At 42.7% G+C, this 16,343-nt stretch overlaps 1 long non-coding RNA gene across 1 annotated transcript in view; it reads right to left on the bottom strand.

The window, feature by feature from the left end:
- The window catches only part of LOC147033874 (uncharacterized), a 40,664-nt gene extending 24,589 nt beyond the window's left edge, over positions 1–16,075 (bottom strand). Inside the window, exons 1-3 of the long non-coding RNA XR_015055764.1 lie at positions 15,785–16,075; positions 15,382–15,581; positions 6,172–6,244 (exon numbers count right to left, since the gene is read on the bottom strand). This is a non-coding gene — a long non-coding RNA (uncharacterized LOC147033874). The remainder of the gene's footprint in view (positions 1–6,171; positions 6,245–15,381; positions 15,582–15,784) is intronic.
- Positions 16,076–16,343: the final 268 nt, after the last annotated feature.

Consider the following 16,343-nt stretch of genomic DNA (forward strand, 5'->3'; position numbering starts at 1 on the left):
GTGTTCCGCGGAATAAATGTGCCTTATGTTGAACTGTTTTTCCTGTTTCGCTTCGTCTTTTCTTTAATTGAATCTCCATCTTACTTCACGTAAAGGGTTGGTAGTGGGCTAAATACGCCCGATAATTAATCGGAACCGTCGAGGTTGACGATAACACCGCTCGGTTATCCCGATAGTACGGAACGGGTCGCTTAAAGTGGCCCGAGTCTGGAGTCGACCTGCGGCGAGGTGCGATCGCCCGGTCTACCCTCCGTGTGGGTACTTAGGTAGGTCGGATTTGGGGAACAACCCTATCCCACGCGGGGGGCCGATTGGCACGATCGTGGTGAGGCCGAAAGGCCCACCTGTGACTAGTTCCCGGCGTTAGTCCGAGAGGGTCACGACAGAATTGTCCGTCCGGTGGGCGACGTGCCGCGATTCGAGTTACGTGGCCCCTCGCACGCCGGCGGGCGCGAATTCGCAACAGGTACATTTTCCGCCAGCCATGGGATTTATTTTTACCCCCTAGGGGTAAATTGCCGCGGTTAAGAACCACTGCTCTCAATGTTGAGTATCAAGCAATGAAGCAGCACATATCATTTTAAAGTCTTTGGTTGTGACTCACCGGGGTTCAAACAGCTGACATCCCAGACTTAGAGCAGATGCTCGAACCATCACATCACCGAGTCTGGTTACTGTACTTACATTGGCATCAGTCAGTGTAATCTTCCCCAAAATACTTCTCTTGGGTTTCATGGTGGAATGAAGTGTGAAAGTAGGAAATAATGTTGGAACAGTATAGGTGTGTAGCAACACTCGATTAGAAGAGTGGAACACAATGAAGGCATTGAAGGCCTGTGAGATAATGAGTGGATGCTCATTTGATAAACCAGTCTACTTTTCAAGCAGGCAGCTCCGTCTTAAATTGTAATCAATATCATCAAGTGTTGTTTACAATGCTCATATTGAGATGAGTGATGCAGTATTTTGGATCACCCCTCAAATGAGCTTTCCAAGCAAAGAAAAATAAATTTAGATTCAAGAAAAAGGAAAAGTTGCCCACACATCATGCATGTTCTCAGACAAACAGCCTTGTATGTTCTCAGAGAGAGAGAATAGTTAAAGTGAAGCATGTAATTGATTGTTTTGATCTTGAGTCAGTAGGATCATGCTGACAGAGATGGGTTTTTGTCTTTCGTTAAGGTTACATTTCCTGGTAAGCAGAGTTCTGCAATGTGTTATGTGTGAGTTTGCCTGGGACATCGATTAATCGCGGTCGCGCACGTGGTTCAGATCTTTCTCGATAATATCTCAAGAGTTTCATTCTGAAAGGTGAGAAAAAGACATTTTGAAGAACAATCCTGGGTAAGTCCTGGATTTCTTCAATCCTGAGTAAGTACTCATCCACCACTTCATTTCTCCAAAGTAAAACCACAAGACAACAAATTGTCTTTGACGTGCCTTGCCATGTTGAGACATTTACTTGTACAATGTATAAAACGGCCATTTACATGTGCCCTAATCCAGTTTGAGACCTTGATTACAAGTATGTATGAGTAGGGGACCATGACCACATCACGATATAAGCACATTCATAAAACTGCCTCAGCATAGCCTCCTGTTTGGCCATTTCATGAATAGTTGAGAATGCCATGCATGCCTAAGTTAGAAGTCGGTGAAAGCCCAGTAGGCCCTGACTTGTCAACAGCTTTGGCATGCATGTCTAAAATAAACCTTAATGATGTGTGTTCATTGTATAGCTGCAGAAAATGAAATTATGTATTTATAAACTAGGGGCAGATGGAAACAAGAGAAGCTTACATTGTTTATGATATCTATGAGGCATGCTTGCTTTAAGACTGTTTACCAATGAACAATCCCTTCAAACTAAAACAAACAAACAGAACATCGACAGGAGGAGGTGTCTGCAGTGCCGACGGTGCACTGTTTGGTTAATTGCTTGAATCTTTGCCTGCAGGCCGTTGTCCCCAGACAGTCCGTGTCAATGTGCGATGCCATTGACTTGCAATGAAGTTAATCCAGTTGATTAAATTTTCTCCCAAGCATCAGGTTCTGATTGAAGCTATCAAAAAGGCCTTCTCAGATAGTGGTGGATTGAAAGCTGTTTACCCCAACATGTTGGACAGTTCACACAAGAAATCTTAGGACCACACTTGACAATTACATCCTTTTCACTGAAACCCTTGAGTAAGTCAGCAAGGGTTCTGATGAATATCCTTGAAATGCAGGGCAACTCGTTGCTCTAATAGAGAGATTTCGAACATTCTTTGGGTTGAAGGTTTCAGTCCTCATTTTATGAGAATCTGAACAAGCATGCACTGTTCTACAGTCAAAGGACATCTCGACAGAAAATGCTTCAAATAGCTGAAACCATTTGTGGATAGGTATAGAACTAATAAGATGTTCAAAGAGTTTGATGATCTATTCTTGAAAAAGCAGCTGATTACACAGATGAACTAGTTCTTCCAAAGAGAAAGTAAATCTGAAGAAAACATGGATGACAAATGATGATTGATTCAAGCACACTAATCTCGAATCATACCTCAGCCAACAGTACTTATATTGTTACGGTTGTGGAATTGGACCCTGGAGACAGCATCCATGAACACAAAAGGAAACCCTGAGTTCGATATTTCATTAGTATGTGTGTTTAGATAGATCCCTGCCCCTTTGTACAGTGGATTGTGGGGAATGTGTTGTGACATCCACTTTCAATCTGTCAATGCACCATACTGCAATTCACCCCTCATCCTCCAAAACCCCAAACCCTGACTGGAAACACTCCTCTCCTTAGTTTAACCTCCATCCATCCATCCATAACCATCCCTTCCATCCTCAAAACCCATACAAATCCTTTCCTCACGCTGCACCTTTCCATGGCCCAAACTACACCGACACCACAACCACACCAATGCCACAATCACACTGACACAATAGCCATAATCCATAGATTATCAAAGCCATAATCTACAATGTCGCCAGTCTGCAACACCACCAGAATCCACGAACCGCGACAATGATAAGATGTGACGTCACACTGCGGAAATCAGGAGCCATTGAAGATGGGCTGCGCAGGTTCAAATGTACCACCATGAACTTTCCCCCTCAAAACCACACCTGGCAGGGGAGGCAAAAAAAGCCTGAATGCAACAGTTCACGAATGTTCAAGTGTGCTGGAGATCTCATCGGAAGGAAAGCTGCCTGCCAGTTCGTGTTGAAGGATCTTACTAAGCTGGGACAAACTGCGCTGAGCTGGGAAGAGTTGCGCTGACCTGATACGAGCTGCTTTGCTGGCCCAAAACAGGCAGAGCAGGATGAGATTAGCAGGAGGGCAAGGGCATGGTCTTCAGTGCACCACAGCTCCACACTGACTAACACGATCTTTTCTTGCTTTCTCTCAGAACCCTTTATTGTCTACTTTGGACGCACAAAGGAAGAGAAGCCAAGCTCCATACTGCTTCTTATCTCCTCATCTTTCTACATCTACCTTCCCGGTTGAATGATGGCGCCTGCCCTCTGTGTCTCGTCATAAGTGAGATCCTGGAAGGGGAAACATATACGTGCTCGGGATAAGTCTGCTCCTTTGTGTCCGATTATTACCCTCGCCGAAGGAGATGTGTCGGTTTGTTTGTCTGTTTGTTCGCACAGAACTTTCGTATTTTTCCCCGCAACCGCTTGCCGGATTGAGACAAATTTTTCACCATTGATACGACTTACTCATGTATAATGTTTTAATGATAATTAGGACATCATAGGTCACGTGATTTGGGAAGCCATTTTGGAAAAATAGGAAAAATTTGAACCTCTGTATCTCTGAAATCATCAAGTAAAAAGATTGAAACTTGGGACATATCAAGTGCTCCTCATGTGGAATGAGTGTGATTTTTTTGACATCATAGGTGCCCTCGTTATGATGTCATAATTGCATATGTAGAATGCCACATCCGATCAGTATGAAAATTTTTGAGGTTCATCTAGGGATATAATGGTCCACAGAAAAAAAAATTAATGACCTCATCAGTCACATGATTTGGCAGCCATATTGTTTTTTTTGTTTTTTTTAACCTTCAAAAATCTTCTTCTCTGAAGTGGCTGAACAGATTGAGGCAAAACATTATAAGTATGACCACCTGTCCATGAGGAACAAAAGGTTCACACATATGATGTCATTGGTCACATAGTTTGGCAGCCATATTGCATTTACCCAAAAACCTATAAAATCTTGGTACCTATAAAATCTTCTTCTCCAGAATGGCTGGACAAATCGAGGGGAGACTTCACAAAAGTATTCCCCAAGCCATGGGTGTACAAGTGGCACATAGCAAGTACTCCTCATGGGGAATATGTGGAATTATTATGATGTCATATTTGCGTTCATTATGATGTCATAATTGCATATGTAGAACGCTACATCTGATCAGTATTAAAAATTTTGAGGGTCATCTATGGATAAAATGGTCCACAAAAATATTTTTGATGATGTCATCGGTCACGTGATTCGGCAGCCATATTGTTTATATATTTTTTTTAAACCTTCAAAAAATCTTCTCTGAAATGGCTGAAAAGATCGAGGCGAACTTATGAATAGGCGGTCATACACATATGACCGCCTATCCATGAGGAACAAAAGGATCACATATATGACATCATATGTCATATGGTTTGGCAGCCATATTGGATTTACCTTAAAAATGATAAAAAATACACCACTCAAAACTAGAGGGGGAGCACTCGGTAGAGTGCAATACCTCTGCCGCCAAAACTGCTAGGTCACTCAAGTGAATCTGATATCCTATTCATTCAATTTGACGTCAACAGTGCTCACAGAGTTATAGTTTGCAACTTTCCCTTTTACTTTTAACTTTTACATACTCAATTAATTCGTCATAACTAGATTCCTTGAGACAGAAATTGATTTTACGTGGGTATATCCACCTGAAGTTCCAAAATCAGCCGCAATTATAATTTTGGCATGAATGTTTTTTTTGTTGGAAATCACATATAACATTTAGAAATGCAAAAAAAAAAAAAAAAAAAAAAAAATCGAAATTTTGTTGAAAAAAAAAGTTGCAAAATTTTGTTTTTTTCTCTCTAACAATTTGTTTTTTTGGGCAGGGGTGGAAATCACTTAAAACATGTAGAAATGCAAAAACAAAATTTCAAATATTTTTCAAAATGGCTGCCATAGCGGCCATATTGGATTTTGGACTGAGTCCAAAATCTAATGGCATGATCCTTGGACCATACCTAAAATCCCCCCACCAAGTTTCGTCGAAATCAGTCGGAGTTTTTTCCGTAATACTGTTCACAAACAAACAAACAAACAAACAAACAAACAGACAGACAGTGGTGAAAACAGTAACCTCCGTCCATCTTCGATGGCGGAGGTTAATAAGTTCTGGCGAGGGTTTGCAATCTCTGATTGCTCTTTTTCTTGTGCTGCTTGTCATACGTGCTGTTTGATGCTTTGTAAATACGTGCTTCATGATTATTGCCTTGCTTGATTGTAAATAAATGCTTGCTACTTTGTTTGGTAAGCATCTTTCACATCTGCCCAGTCGTCCTTTCTTTCATTGGTCTGGCATAAATGTGCACATAATAAATAGATTGGAAGTTTTGCCCAACTAATTTGCTCCAACCGATATAAGACTCCCACCCACAATTTCAATCCACCATACGTAATAAGTAGACAGGGTGCGGAGTCGAGAGCATGGTTCCTTAATTGCGAACACCAATCCACCAGTTGGGTAATGCAGGTTTAACTGGACGTGCAGACTTTGCTAGGTTTGGTGACCCCAAAAGGTATCTGCAGTTGCTGAGCAACCTGTCAGGCTGTGGAGTTATCTGTGGCTGACGGCTTCAGGTTTGGAAGTCAGGGAAGCGAGTCTGAGAAACCCCCTCATGATAGTCCCTGTCCCCTAAAACCACAACAGTATAGAAGAGTTCAAGGTGAAGACCACTCAGCTCTATGACTTAATATGTGAGCCTCAGGAGAAACAAAATTAAAAGCCAATTTTCGTTTGTGTGAGATGTTTTGTATGTGAAACAAACATGCAATGAGCTCAATGTTATTGTTGTTGTAACCAAGTGAGAAAATTATCCAGAAACAACTTGTGAACATGATGTAAATATTCACTATGCTGTTAAATGTTGATAAATACGATGCTGTACCTTGGAGGACACAGGAGTCTTGAAGTCGTATGCGTTGAAAGATCGTGAAATTGATGAAAACTTGGGTTGACCCCTAAAATGAAAAAGCCACACAGAGACACAATTTTCGTTCCATTGCAGATTGACTTGCAAGTTGTCTTTACATTCATTTATTTTAGATTTTATAAAGATCCCAAATGCTTGATGTGCTTTTTTTCTGATTTGTTCGTTTTCTTTACATGTCACACAACTGAAGCAGTTTCTGGGTCCAAACAAGTATGCTACACATGCATAAAACAAGCACCTGCGAGTTCTAAAACCATCCCAATGTATTCTTCAAGCAAAGTTGGTAACTCTTCTAAATCAGGTGACCATATATCCTGCATCTCCATTCTAGTACAAATTTGGTTGGTCAACCATCAATTTCATCTTAACTTTCCTTCAGGTTCTCAACCTTAGCTTTCGCTTCCTTGTTACAGTTCTAAATATGTGGCAACTACAGTGACACTGCACAGGGATATCAAGTTCATCATGCAACACATGCTATAATTAAATATCTCCTATCTTCTTCTTCTTTTGTATGCAGCACAAGGCTGTGAAACATAGATGGCCAGACAGAGGCCCCTGGAGTTCCGGTGGAAAGTGGATGCAGCGACGCGCTGCTCTGGCGCATGCTCCCATACCTGACCTGACAAGGCTGTGGGGTAGTATCGTTGGTTGAGGCATGGCTGTGCCCCTGATTCAATTCCCCCTACTGGTTAGAGCAAGAATTTGGAATTTGTTCATGGTGCCGATGATAGCTTGCCTACTCTTCGTGAAGGACACCATTGGATCGTTCATGTCTACCAACTAACGCTGGCAGATGCAATGCCCGATTAACATCCATTCGAGGGACGGCACACACCCATTGATGAATCACCCTGCCTGTGAAAAACCGAGATGACAGTTTATAGTTGGGCCAAGATTCAAATCCAGGAGAGACAGCTTTAAGGCGAGTGTGAGCACCTCTAGGCCATCCTGTCAGCCCAGAATATCTCTCATGTTTACTCCGGAGAACATTTTCAGCCAAGACCCCCCATAAGACCTCCCCAGACCAAATTTGACAATCCATCACTGATTCTGCTGCCGACAAGTGCTATCACCAGCAGTCTGTAGCTGGGGGGCGTGATATTTGTTGACTCTTGGCCATAACAACCAATCTTTCAAAACTCCCATTGTCCACAATGTGAGTTCTCCGAACCCCTCGCCCAGGTCTAAGTTTGCTCAATCATCAGATGGCTCAATCATCAGAGGCCAAAACACGAATTTATACTCTTAACAAATAAAGGATGCACCACTCAGCGACACACGGTTCAGTTTCAAACTCCCACATTCCAAATTCCAATATGACATAATCATGACCCATGATTGAAACCATTCCTCAATGTACCAATTGTTTAACACATCCCAGTAATGGGATCATCACTTCCCATTTGTTAACACTATGCACCACTCTCTTTTAAAAACAACACCAACTTAAATGCTCGTTCTTTGCCAGGCTTTTTCTCTGGTTCTTTCAGCTTACTCGGCGATTCATTTCCTGCAAACTCATCAATTACCAAATTTTCAAAAGTTGGAGGCATCCTGACATCTTTCCAAACCAAGCACCATCTTTCATTTCCACCATAATTAATTTATCTGAGAACCCGAGGCTTCGGTTAAATTAACAACAACAAACAAAAAAAATCTGTCAGCCATTTCCACCAACTCTTCTTTCTGGGCTATTTGTTACGTTAGCTCTCATAATTTAAAAACAAAAATGTTTTACTCAATCACACTCAGATCCAACAGTCATTCATGATGCATTAACCCCGAGCCAAACAAAAGCCACAGGTTTTGGTCTTGATGCAAAAATCTACCTCGACAATTAAATGACTAAATGTATCTTGCAGTCACACTGAATGCAAAACGTGAACGGCAAAACAGACCGCCATACATATGGATATGCAAAAAAAAAATTGTAAACAAATGGACCAGGAAAGAAGAAATAATAGAGGGCTGCATTAAAATGAAGATGAACAAAAAGTGAAGCAGTTATTTTTCTCACTTCATTTATTTTAACATAAGTACTGTGCCAATGAAAACCTGCGTGTAATCGTTCATATGTGCAGAAAACATGCATGTGCAGCCATGTTGGAAAAACAGAAAAACTTTGGACCTCTGTAGTCTGTATCTCTGAAACTGCACCAAGGAAAAAATTAAACCTTGGTACAGAGCAAGTACTCCTCATGGGGAATAAGTGTGATTTGTTAATGATGTCATAGGTGCCTTTGTCATGACGTTATAATTGCATATGTAGAATGCCACATCCAATCACGATAAAAATCTGAGGGTATTATTGGGATAGAATGTTTTGTTTTTTTTAACCTTCAAAAATCTTCTCCTCTGAAGTGGCTGAACAGATTGAGGCAAAACTTTACAGATATGACCGCCGATCCATGAGGAACAAAAAGTTCACACATATGACATCATAGGTCATGTGGTTTGGCAGTCATATTGGATTTACCCTAAAACCTATAAAATCTTCTTCTCCAGAACGGCTGGACAAATCGAGAGAAAACTTCACAAAAACGTTCCCCAAGCCTTGGTTATAAAAGTGTATGAAGGAATAATTGATAGGTCACATGGTTTGCCTGGTTTGCCAGTCATATTGATTGAAGAAAAATATTAAATAATGTTTTCTCTGAAACCACTTTATCAATCGACATAAAACTTCACAATTATAATCTGGTAGTGATGAGGAATAGATGCTTTAAATTTAAACTTGATCAGGCACATGGTCTGGCAGCCAGAATTATAAAATAATTTGATCTACTTAATTTTTGATAATATATATTTTTTTTTAATAAGGCTCATTTGGCTGTGCGTGGGTTAGGTTTCAGGGTGGAGGAGTAGCACCTGAAATGTAAATCCTATCCAGGTTTCTCATAATGACTTCATATTTGATTTTTGCTTATTTGGGTTCCTCCTGATTCCTCCATTGCAGGACTGTACCTATTTAGTCTTCCATTTGATTTGAATTGAATTGATTGTAATCCCATTGTCTCAGTCAGGACAGGTCAGATTAGATCTGTGACTTGCTACAGGTACCATGTAAACCTCCACTAACCTGTTCCAAGGTCGGGTTGACAGCGACTAAACCGTATCCCCCACCAAGTTTGTTGGTGAGGAGAGTGTATGATATGGACACCCAGCAGGGTGAAGAACAAAACCTGTCAAAGGGTGGAGGAGCTCCTTGTGAGCCAACAGCCATCCATATCTAGTGCCCAACTGTGTCTGCGGACGTCCTCCTGCAGTTGGGTTACTTTTGTTTGAGGTTGGTGGCAGGATTTGCACCCCAGCCACCGTAAAAACCTTCATTCCACAAAACATTCTAAAAGCATTAAAAAATATCTGAAAACCCACTCCATGGGAGTACCTCATGTGCAGCTGCCCTTCACAGGGCAGCTCACCAGATGATGGCATTGGGACAAAGCCTTCGGGTCCTCCAATCTTTGATGATAGGAATGAATCCACAAGGTAACCTTCCCAGGTCAGATTGTGGTAGTGTGTGTCGGGGTGGTGCTGAGGTGTCATCCACCAGACGGCGATCTCCTTGGGTTATCATGAGGTGGTCCCTTCGGGTGGGTGCCTGGAATGTCGTACCTTTAAGAGAGGATGATCACCTGTCGCTGTTATCATCGGAGCTCAAGTGTTTGGACATCGGTATTGCATCACTCTCTGAGGTTCGGAGACCGGATTGTGGCGAGATCATCGCGGGTGGTTACACCTACTATTGGTCTGGCCGCTCTGATGGTTACCATGCCCAAGGAGTAACCTTGCTGCTGGGGACACACCTCAAGCTGTGTCCAATAAGCTGACTCCAATGATAATTAGGTAACACCGGTCAACAAGCGTATAATGAGACCAAGGATTTATCACTCCTTGGGTGTCATTTCCCTGATCTTTGTATCTGCTCTGACTGAGGTGAGTGAAGGATGCATTCAATGACACGCTCAAGTTTGTGGTTGATCAGTGCCCCAGGTGAGATACTCTTCATCTTGAGGGATTCCAATGCATCGATTGGAACTGATAGGGATGGTTATGAGACATGTGTTGGTCCCCATGGGTCTGGAACTGTGAACCAGAACAGCACGAAGTTCCTTGACTTTGCAAGAAGTCATGGACTTAGGGTGGCTGGTTCATGGTTTCAGCGCCCACAAGTTAATCGCTGGACTTGGTATTCCAATGCTGGCGGTGTGGCAAAGGAGATTGACCATGTGCTCGTTGAGGGTTGCTGAAAGATGATCCAGAACTTCAGGGTCTCCCGGAGTGCTCAGTTCCTCAATACTGACCACAGGCTTGTTGTAGCAACTGTGAAGTTGCAGCATAAATCCAGGAGAATGGTACCATCCCAGCCTCGGTTGGATGTTGGCAAGCTCAAGAATGACAGGGTTGCTGAGGAGTTTGCAAACAGGCTGAGTGGAGATTTGGGAGGTGTGGGTGCTTTGGAGGATCCTGAAGAGTTGTGGAGTGCCTTCAAGACCACCGTCCTTGATGTTGCCGGGAGATGACTTGGAACTCACCATAGGGCGAAGAAGAATTTTGTCTCTCAAGGGACACTGGATACCATTGACAAGAGTCGCAGGGCCAGGCTGAATGGCAGAGATGAGCTGTTCAGGGAGCTGAGGCGTAAAACTGTACGTGCACTAAGGGTGGACAAGGAGGCCGATGTGCGAGGAATCTGAGGGGGAAGAGCATCACCTGTGGTCAAGTGATTCTCATCCTGCATACAGAAGAATTCGCACATTGCGTTCCTCCAAGCCCATCCTTCGGTGTACTGCAGTTAGAGCAGAGGGTGGTAGGCTCTTGACAGAGTAGATCGAAGTGAAGTTACTTTGATCAGCTGTTCCATGCAGATCCACCAGCTGTCGAGTTGAATGTGAGGGGTGTTACAATCCCGATTGCTGACCCTCCAATTAACTGTATTCGACCTTTGTTTTTGGAAACAGGCTGTGGTAAACTGGTTGAAATGGGGTGGAGCTCCTGGGATCTGTGGCATCCATGCTGAACTTCTCAAGGCTGGTGGAAATGCTGTACTCATGTCGTTGCATGCTGTTCTCCGCTCTGTCTTGAACACAGGCATCATCCCAACTGACTGGATTTGTTAGGGTTAGTCAACCACGATATACCAGTCAACCACGAGTTCCTGTCTGTACCTGTTTGTGGCAAGGATGTTGAGATCACGGAGAGATTCACTTACCTTGGCAGTGATATTCATGTCTCTGCTGGCTTCGAGTCAGAGGTCAATAGACCTCTGGGTCTGGCCTGGGGAGTCATATATTCACTGGATCATGGGGTGTGGTGCTGCGGTTACCTGTGCGGGAGGACGAAAGTCCAAGTCTTCAGGTCCTTGGTGCTTCCAGTCTTGCTCTATGGATGTGAGACTTGGACTCTGACCAAGGATCTGAGACAGAGACTTAATTCCTTTGGTTCCAGGTGTCTTCGCAGAATCCCTGGCTCTCGCTGGTTAGACTTTGTGTCCAATGAGCGGTTGCTAAGAGAGACTCGGATGAGATTTGTTACCTGCATAGTCCGTGAGCGTCAGCTGCGGCTGTATGGGCATGTGGCTCGTTTTCCTGATGGTGATCCTGCTCACCAGATTCTCTTAGCAAGGGAGCCTCGTGAGTGGAGAAGGACAATGGGCAACCACGTTTTTCGTGGTTGCAGCAGGTTGATCAGCATCTCAAGAGAAGGGGATGGGCCAGGCATCTGCCTGGGGGATGGCCAGACGGAGGCCCCTGGAGTAACAGTGGAAAATGGATGCAGCGACTCGCTGCTCTGGCGCATGCTCCCATACCTGACCTGACCATTCTAAATTCAATAATAAACATCATGGGTCAGGGTCAGGTGTCCAATGAAAGTGGGGTTGCATCAAAGCAGGACGTCTTGGTACCCGGTCATCACTGCCAGCAGTTATAAAGTGGCAGTTCTAGTTCTGTCTCTTATTAATTACATAATACACCAGTACACATACACCACACAAAATACACCACACAAAATACACCACACAAAATGACACAAACACCACACAAAAGAAACCCTGGTGAGCATCTGCAATCTCCGATTGCTCTTTTTCTTGTTATTTTCTATTTTCCTTCAATGTCTCATTAACCATGTCATGAACCATGACATGTTGTTAACCAATGCTAACTGGAACACTTTTCAGGAGAGCTACTCAATCCTGATTCAGTTCAAGTTTAGCAATCCTGCAGGGATGCAATTTATCTGTCCTATTTTACCATATTTGTATGTTTTCATTGATGTACCTGCGAAATAATAAACAAAAAAGATGTTGTGCAGAGCACGATACTTGCAAAATCCCGAAAACAAATTTGACCTTAAAAAATCATTGGTGGTTGAATTCAATGACCAAATGTGCAAACCTCTTCAAATTTCAAGTCAATCGGATGAAAATTGACAATTTTAGAAATTCAGCCGATGTCGAACTCAAAAATAATAGGTGGTTGAATTCAGTGACATAGTATGCAAAACCTGTTCAAACTTCAAGCAAAGCTCATCAAAATTGATGATCTTAGAAATTTGGCCTATATTGACCTTTTGACCTCTAGACCTCAAAAATAATTGATTTAATTGAATGGCCTGGTGTGCAAATTCTGTTCAAATTTCAAGTCAATGAGAGGAAAAGTGAGGATTTTAGAAATGACAAAGTTGTTGACCTTTTGACCTCAAAAAGCAAAAGCCTTCTTGCTTATGACCTACTCTTCCATTTTGTGAAGTTTCGTGAAGATCGGTTTTAAATTTTTACCTGGAGGTGATTGACATACATACAAACAGACAGAATCACAGACCAGACCAACAAATATACTTGTGAATCTTTGATCTCACAAGCAATGAAAGTAATATGAAAAAAACTTCGACTAACTGGAATAAATAAATAAACAAACTTGTATTACTGACACTCAAGTGGTGTGTTTACTTATAAGCCACTTTGCCAGGATCTTCTTGATATGTCATCAATTAATTATTGATTGATGTTTCCATGATGAGTTGTGTCTGTTTATGAGGTATATGTACAACTACAATATGATTACAGCAACACACATAAATGTTCATACACTGAACTACAATTTATCTGGCACAGAAACCACCCCAAAGTCAGTTTCCATCCAGACGACAAACTTTATTTTCAAATTTTTTTCCGTCCGGCATCTGCAGGGATCCTGAAGATTTTGAAACCCTCCTCTGATCAATTGCACTATCCAATGGCACAGCCGCCTGTTATATTAAAATAAATTTTATTTTATTTATTCATATGCATCCTGTGGCTGCATGGCTGCATCATTCTCTGGGGGCATGGCTGTGCCGCTGATGCAATTCCCCCTGTTACCAGCATACTGGTACTCATTTTGCTGACCTCGGAAGGATGACGGGCTGAGTCAACCCACCTGGTATTAATTCAAAGGCACGACGGGGCTTGAAATCAAGACCCTAAGAACTTAAGCCAGCCACCATAACCGTTTAGTCAACACCAGGCTTTAAAAAGAACGACGAGCTATCATATGCTCATTCAAGGAGCTATCGATGGATACAAAATGGTGCCCATGATCCACATCACCAGAAAATTTGCAGGACACGCTATTTCGCTACTTCTAGTATTTAAGGATTCCAGCAATACCAACTCCAGCAGGAACTCCAGCAATTCATCCCACAACCCCAAAAGCATGTTCTCCAACAACTGTTGCTGTTGCACCTCCTGAACATCAGCTTTGGTTTCGTTCCACCACCATTCAAATTCCCCAACTGCTGGAAAGACCATTCTCATCAATTTCATCCAATAAATAATTCATCCTTCCAATAAAGCTTGTTTGAACACTAATCCCATTCCTCATCTTCCATCAGTTGTTCCATCCAGGGTTCGAGCAGAGCTTCTCCAAACGAGATAGTGCAAGACATGTCAAAAAGGTACGAGACATCTATAAATAAAAATCAGACCACTGGACCTAAACCTTATCTGTGCCCTGGCCTAATGTTGTAACCTACATTTGGGAGCATTCTGACTGGTAGGTATGGAGAGGAAGATTTTTTAAAAGGAATTTATGTGATTTTCCCAAACGTTTACCAAGTCCACCATTTTGACACACTTGTGGTGACGTAGTCGGCATGATTTCCGCAATTTAACATCCCTACCCTGACCTAATGTTGTAACCCAAATTTGGAAGCATTCTGACTGATGGGTCTGGAGAAGAAGGTTTTTAAAGGAATTTACTAAGTCGGCCATTTTAACCAACTTAAAGTCAAGTGACCGGAACGAGCTTTGCCATCCCCGCTACCAGTCAGGAGCGGAACGTTGCTGCCAAATTTCAGCCACATTGGCCAAGTGGTTTGGCCAGAGAAGTCAAAATAGGAGACGGACGGACGGAGCTCGATGACAATACCTTCTCTGGAATTCCAATTCCAGATAAGCTAAAAAACACATCTAAATATTTCATTGCCAATGATATATATATATATATATATATATATATATATATATATATATATATATATATATATATATATATATATATATATATATATATATATATATTTGCGGCGGCAATGGGTACTCAGAGGGATAAATCCCCGGTTGTCCTCGGTAAAGCCGGACCTGGGACCACCGCTCACAATTAACGTTGTGGTACGGTGGGTTGTTTTAAAACCACGAACGCCACCCAGTCAACCACGAGTTCCAGTGTCCGCAGTCTAATTATTCTGTTTAACTAGAGGTCACGTGGTTACCTGAGTGGGGAGCGTGCCCTCGGCAAAGCACCAATGTTATCTGATTAGATTTTAATTAAGGCAGCCGAGTGTTTTAACCACTGGTGCGTGCCGACGATTTTTTGGTCAAATCTGTGGTAATTACCTCCCAGTCTATCTCGGTACAGACAATGCTAGACCAATGGAAGGAAAGGACAAACACAGACAGGTTGGAAATCGACATAATTTATTAATAATCAAATAAATAAATACAAAGAACCTTTTATTTGCTGAGGTAAATGAAGAATGAATTTCAAAGCAAAATCAATCAAAATGCCAGGAAAGAGACAAAGAGAAGATGTTTATCGGGGGTTGACTTACAGCTAAACACAGACAAGGGTACCCAGCAGATCATTCAGGGGGAGGGGAGGGGGAGAAAAACGTCTCGCTCACCAGAAAGTCGTCCGTGAAGCGAAAACATCCTGGAAATGCGTGCGTGCGTGTCACGTCCGTCGCCAGCACCCAACTTTGCCGTGCATCCTCTCGCGGGGCAGCCTTGAACACCAGTCGACGTCTGAAGGGCACCGAGATCGTCCATCACGGGTTTAGACCCTGGTGTTGGTGATCGACCCGAGCCTCACTTGTTGACGGCACTGCTCACACCCACACACGCACCACACGCTCGCTTGCCAAGGCACTGGAAGGGCGAATTGTCTCTTCCACACTGGTTAGACACCCGCTTCCTGGTCACTTCTCTCACCCTTTGTTTTTTCCTCTCTGGACTTTTTCTCCTGAGTGAATGTCTCTCTTTCGCTCGTTTTTCATATCTCAGAAGGTCTCTCCTCACAGAACGTACCTCATGCTTTCTCTCGCTCATTTTTATATCCCAGGGCCGTCTCCGTGGGGTGCCGTCCGCCACAAGCTCACCCCGCTCCACGTGAAAGAAATGTGTGTGAACGTGTCTGTTGTAAAGAAAAAAAAAGCTTCCCATAAGAGAGGGGATCTATCCTTTACCCTTCTCAACGCATCACATTTAAGATCTCATTTGACATGGGGATGGGGCTAATCTGAACATGCAATCGAGGAAATAACTGTCTGAGGACCTGGATGTGTGGATGCATTCATCAGGCCGGATTCTAAAATCCGTAACAATATATATATATATATATATATATATATATATATATATATATATATATATATATATATTGTGACGGTTTTCAGAAAGCAGCTGCAGCTAAAGGCACGCTGTGGTGGTGGAAACCTTGTGGGTCACGTGGTTACGTAGTTTCTCCTGTCAGTGTAGCGAGAGAGTATGGAGAACTGGTCAGTGCCACAACGCACGTTCACGGTAAGAGCATTTTTTTTAATGCTAATCGGTAGTGTAGGTGCAGAGAAGATTTAGACGATTTGGA

This window comes from Eptatretus burgeri, chromosome 1 (assembly GCF_056783735.1).
Source record: "Eptatretus burgeri isolate ZD-2024b chromosome 1, Ebu_testis_v1, whole genome shotgun sequence".
Lineage (NCBI taxonomy): Eukaryota > Metazoa > Chordata > Myxini > Myxiniformes > Myxinidae > Eptatretus > Eptatretus burgeri.